Below are 6,016 nucleotides of genomic sequence, written 5' to 3' on the forward strand. Positions count from 1 at the left end.
TCATTTAATTTAACTTTAAATATTTACTTACAATATTTATTTTTTTGTTTTTAAGGTTGTCCCTAAAAAAAAGGGACGGACGTTGGGTATTGGTTCCGTCAATGATGTTCCGAGAGCGACATCGTCTTATGGTCAGCGACGGGATGATGAAGTCACGGAGCTGCGTAGAGAGTCCGCTCAGCTGCGTAACGAGTTGACCGCGACAAAATCTCGTATGGGTGGAGTCGAGGGCTTCTTGGACGTTATTGCGGCCACAAATCCGGAATGGGAGTCCATGTTGAGGAACATGCGACAACAACATCCCATTCATGGCGAGTCATCCGACGACGTACATAACGAGGCGGATGTTACGAGGAGTGATGAATTCTACCGGGCGATGAACGACCCTTAGTTTTTTTTTGTTGTTGTATTATATAAATTCAAAACTTATTTATTTATAAAATATTTTCATATGAATTTATTTTTATTTTGAATTTTAATTTATTGTTAAATTAAATATTTATAATTATTTTTTAATTATATTTTAAAATTCTGTAAAATAATAAAAACGAAGTAAATTCGTAGCTAATGTACGACCTCTTTACGTGGAAATCTTACGAGGAAATGTCGAGAAACTGTTTACGAGTATTTTACGAGGAATTATTTACGAGGAAATAACGAGGAAATGTTTACGACCATTTTACGAGGAAATCATTTCGTGGTTGTTACGTGTATTTTGCGAGGAAAATCTTTCAAGGTATTTACGTGTAGATTACGAGGAACTGTTTTCGAGTTATTTACGAGGAATAGTAGCGACGTCCTTACGAGGAATTGTAGCGACGTCTTTACGACGAATCGTTCTACTTCGTCTTTACGACGAAATATATTCCTCGCTAAGTTACGACGAATTAGCGAGGAAATATGTGTTACGACGGACGTGTAACGAGCAAACGCGTTTCCTCGCTAATTCGTCGTAAAGCCTCTTTTACGACGAAATAACGAGGAAAACCGCCCTCGTTAAGATTATGTTTTCTTGTAGTGGTTCGAACAATGAATCTCCTTCCTAACAAATAATGACGCCACATCTGAATTGAGAGTACGATTGCCATAAGCTCTCTCTCATATATCGGTTTCAGCTGCTCTTTCTCTGTCAGAGCATGACTGAAGAAAGCTATTGGATGTTTCCCCTGCATAAACACTGCACCCAAACCAAACCCTGATGCATCAGACTCAATGATGAAGACATGTGTAAAGTCTGGCAGTGTTAGCACCGGTGTAGATGTCATTACTATCTTTAACTTCTCAAACGCCATCTGTGTGTGCTGTGACCACAAAAATTGTTCTTTCTTAAGCAGCTCTGTTAACGGCTTAGCAAGCATGCCATAGCTTTGAACAAATCTTCGATAGTAACCTGTCAAACCCAGAAATCCTCTAACATCTTTCACAGTTCGCGGAGTAGGCCACTTAGTCACCGCAGCGATCTTCTGAGGATCAGTAGACACGCCCTGTGCCGAGATTATATGGCCCAAGTACTCCACTTGCTTCTGACCAAAAGCACATTTTTTCTGTTTGCAAATAGCTTGTGCTTCTCAAATACCTTCAACACTTCTGTCACATGTACTATATGCTCCTCCAAAGACGAACTGAATATCAGAATGTCATCGAAAAACACAAGGACAAACTTGCGCAGAAACTCCGAAAATAGTTCATTCATCAAGGACTGAAATGTAGCAGGTGCATTAATCAAACCAAAAGGCATAACCAAGAACTCATAGTGCCCTTGATGGGTCCTGAAAGCTGTCTTTTCTATATCCTCTTCCTTCATTCTTATTTGATGATATCCAGATCTTAAATCCAATTTTGAAAACCACATAGAACCACTCAGCTCATCCAGTAACTGATCTATCATGGGAATAGGGTATTTGTCTAGTACAGTTGCTCTGTTCACCATCCTGTAATCCACACAAAACCTCCAGGAGTTGTCTTTCTTCTTTACCAAAAGCACTGGACTCGAGTAAGGACTATGGCTTGGTCGAATTGCTCCAGTTGACAACATCTCTTGCACACTCTTCTCCATCACTTCCTTATGAATCTGAGGATACCTATAGGGTCTCACGCTAATAGGTCCCAACCCAGGCTGTAAGGTAATGCTATGTTCATGTCCCCTCATCGCAGGAAGCTCTGTTGGTTCCTTGAATATATGCGCAAATTAATTCAACACTTCATTCAATTGCACAGGAATCTCAGAATCTGGTTGTAGACTCTTCAACGAAGTTCCTTGTAGATGCAACGATGGATCACCCATTAAAGTCACCTTCCTTCCCTGATAATAGAACACATACTCATGCTTCTCCCAATCAATCTCACATTTACCCAACGATCTCAGCCATAGCATGCCCAAGATAACATCAACATTCCCCAACTCCAGCACTATGAAATCTGTTTGAAATGGTAATCCTTGAAGAGTGATTAGCACATTTCTACAGATCCCAACCCCTGGCACAGATGCTCCTGTACCCAACATGTTCTCTAAGTTTTTTTATCTGCTTTCAGCTTTAATTGCTTCACCATTGACGGTGATATGAAGTTGTGGGTTGCTCCACTGTCCATCATTACTACCACTGTCTGGTTCTTGATTGAGCCCCTTAATTTTGTTGTAGTTGGTGAATATAACCCCAACAAAGAACTCACAGAAATCGTTCGCAGTTGTGGTTCCCACACAATATCATCTTCCTCTCCTTCTTCTGTCTCCTGCGCAACCACTTCCATCTCTACACCATTCACTACAGTCAACACTCTCAGAACAGCATTAGGACAAACCGCAGCGTGTTGTCTACTCCACTTCGCGTCACACTGAAAACAAAGGCCCAATCTTTTCTTCTCTGCTAACTGAGTATCAGTTAATCTCAGTGCTGGTCTTGCAGTTCCGCTTTGTTTACTCTGGTTAGACGTAGTGGACTGCACTGACGGTTTTTGCTTCCAACCCGCATTTAGAGTATAACTCGAATATGATTTGCTTGTATCATGAGTGTTGCTCTGGTTCGCTTTGTTGCGTTGTTGCATCTCCTTCTTGACAACACTCAACAATGAACTCGTCTCCATTTGATACGCAGTAGCAATCATCTCAGGAAGGTCAATAGGTTTGCACATTGTCACCACCTCTTGCATTTCCGGAGTTAAGCCATTCATGAAGATACCTTCTTTTTGTTTGTCAGAAATCCCAAAGACTTGAGTTGATAAATTTTCAAATTTGTGAATGTACTCTGCTACAGATCCTGTTTGATGAACAGCGAAGAAAGGTTGACTTGGATTTCACAACTTCACCCTACTGAATCGAGCAATCAACCGATCTTTGAAATCAATCCAACTCAGAAACGGCCTACTTACAACCTCATTGTTGAACCAGTTCAACACATCGCCTCCCAGACTAACTGATATCAGATCAATCTTCATCATTTCATTGTAACCTCCAATCCTGAAAAATCTTTCAGCCAAAGCAATCGAACCATATACATCATCTCCACTGAAGATCGGAAGCTCAACATTTCGAATCAAACTATCTCTGTCATCCATCAACGGAGCAATAGTTCGATTGTTCTCAATCCTAAAGCTACGGCCAGGTTCCAGGTTATAGTTATATACCTGCTTTACGTAAGGTTGAGTAATCGGATTTGCAGCAATCACCGGCTCGTCCGCCGACCTCGCCGATCTCGACATCAGATCGATGAGCTCCGAGAACTTCGCGTCAAGCTTCGCCGTAAACTTCTCCTCCAATTTCTCAATCGATGATTCGATCGTCGATCGCAGGTTCGCATTAGTCTCTCGCTGCTCCGTGAATTGCGTCGTCATCAAAGCCGATAAGGATTCAACGCTCGGTTGCGTCGGTCTCGTCATCTCCTCTCTTCGCGATTGTTCGATCCAGAACGCTCTCACGCACCAATTTGATAAGAACAAAGTAGTATTATTATAACAAGATCCGCCCAACCACCCTCTCTTAGTCTCTACAAATCAGAGAACTAAGCCAATTTTGATTCTCACACCCCAGAATCAAGCTACCAGCACTTACTCTCTAAATGCTTCACTTCCTAACTGACACACGAGTTCCCTTTTATATCTAAGGCTCGTTTACAACTGACCCCAACGAATCTTATTATCTAAGTAACAACCGCCAGCTCAGCAATTCTTCACTCCTTCTTCTCTATTCGTTTGCTTCTTCCTCCTCGAAACGTACACTCTCATAGGCCTATCATAGGCATTAGGATCATAATACTGGAACTTATTTCTTTGTGCAGGTCATTTCTGAGATTATTGAAACTGCGCGTTCTCATGATTTTACTGATGTGATATTTGTTTCTGAGAACCGTGGTAAGCCTGATGGTCTTATTGTCTCTCATCTCGCATTCGGACCAACTGCCTACTTTCAGTTGCTTAATGTGGTACTCTTTGAGGTTATTATATTTTCAGAAATACTTTGCTTTTCTTAATCCAGAGTACCCCTTTTGTTTTTAGGTAACAAGACATGAAATTCAAACCAAGAAAGAAATGGGAAAAATGTCTGAGCAATATCCTCATCTCATTTTTGAACACTTTACAACCCAGGTCTGTATTTGTTGAATACTTCACTTCCTTTATTGCGATTTGAACGAGTTTTGTAGAGTTGATTTACTCCTATTTTTTGTTTCTGATGTAAAACATTTTGATCTTTTTGGCAGATGGGTAAAAGAGTTATGAACATTTTAAAACACATCATCCCAGCTCCTAAACTGGATGCAAAACGCATAGTTACTTTTTCTAATGAATCTGATTACATTTCATTCAGGTGTACAAGTTTTCTCCATAATAAAAACAAGTTCTAGAAAACTATGTTTGCATGTTTTCTTTTGTGTCGTTTCTTGATTGAAAATTCTTATGGGCGTGTATATGTATATAGGAATCATGTGTATGATAAAGGAGAAGGAGGCCCGAAATCGATTGAGCTAAAAGAAATTGGTCCTCAGTTTGAGGTGCGGCTCTACCAGGTACTATGCACTCGGTTTATTCTGTTTTGATTCTTCATAAGTCATAACTGACCTGAAACTTTTTTTTTAGTTCGACTTGGTTTTGACAAAATTTAATTTTGTTAAATGTAGTATGAAAATATGTTATATAGTTATTCCGTGTATATGGCAGATTCAATCTAGTTCATTAATTATCAATGCTGTTTCATTGCAGGTGAAACTAGGAACATTAGAACAAGATGAAGCAGAGGTCGAATGGGTTCTGAGACCCTACATGAACACTGCTAAAAAACGCCAGTTTCTCGGTGAATGATATGATAATGCTAAAATGCACCAACCGTTACTTTTAAATTCTGTTTTACCTTTTGATTTTGTTTAAGGAGCTGTTCAACCTTTTATGTGATAGAGAATATTGCGGAAAACATTTATGAGTTAAAATTAGCATATCGATTTGTTGTAACCTTTTCTTTTTGTGGAAAACTTTTTTCTTCTAAAAAGAAAATGTGCTCGCCTTAAACTGGTAAAACATATCTTACTATGCAGACTTAAAAAGGAAAATTCGTATCCTTATTTTTCTAAAACATACGATATCACATAAGTTTCAGGTTGGGACAATGATAAAAGAAATTGGAGACCTTACAATCTCAATAGAAATTTACATTTCTGTAGCCCAATAGTCTGATCTGAATTACAGCTTCTCTCAGCGCAATAGCCTCGGCTTCAAGAGATGTAGATGCTGGGTCGATAGCAGTGGAACCTTTCATGATGATACGATTATCCATGTCTCGCAGTATCCAGGCTATCCCTGATTTTTGTCGTTGGGATGTAGAAGCATCATCTACAAAATAAGAATAATCAGTTTCTAGTAGACGTGTTAAGTGGTTCCTGTCCTGCTGGGAAGGAATTAAGAGCTTGGTTAGTAGTATCTAGTTGCTCCCAGAGAGTATATTATATATGAAGAACTTGTTGATTGTGTCTTGTCTAACCCATATCTTGTTTTTAAAGAGCAAGTCGTTCCTCATACACCATATTCTCCAACC

The 6,016-nt window shown here is 39.6% G+C and overlaps 1 pseudogene; it reads left to right on the top strand.

Moving 5' to 3' along the window:
- LOC106314331 overlaps window positions 1-5,289 on the top strand; it is a 13,063-nt pseudogene extending 7,774 nt beyond the window's left edge.
- The last annotated feature ends 727 nt before the right edge of the window (window positions 5,290-6,016 follow it).

This window comes from Brassica oleracea, chromosome C9 (assembly GCF_000695525.1).
Source record: "Brassica oleracea var. oleracea cultivar TO1000 chromosome C9, BOL, whole genome shotgun sequence".
Classification (NCBI taxonomy): Eukaryota; Viridiplantae; Streptophyta; class Magnoliopsida; order Brassicales; family Brassicaceae; genus Brassica; species Brassica oleracea.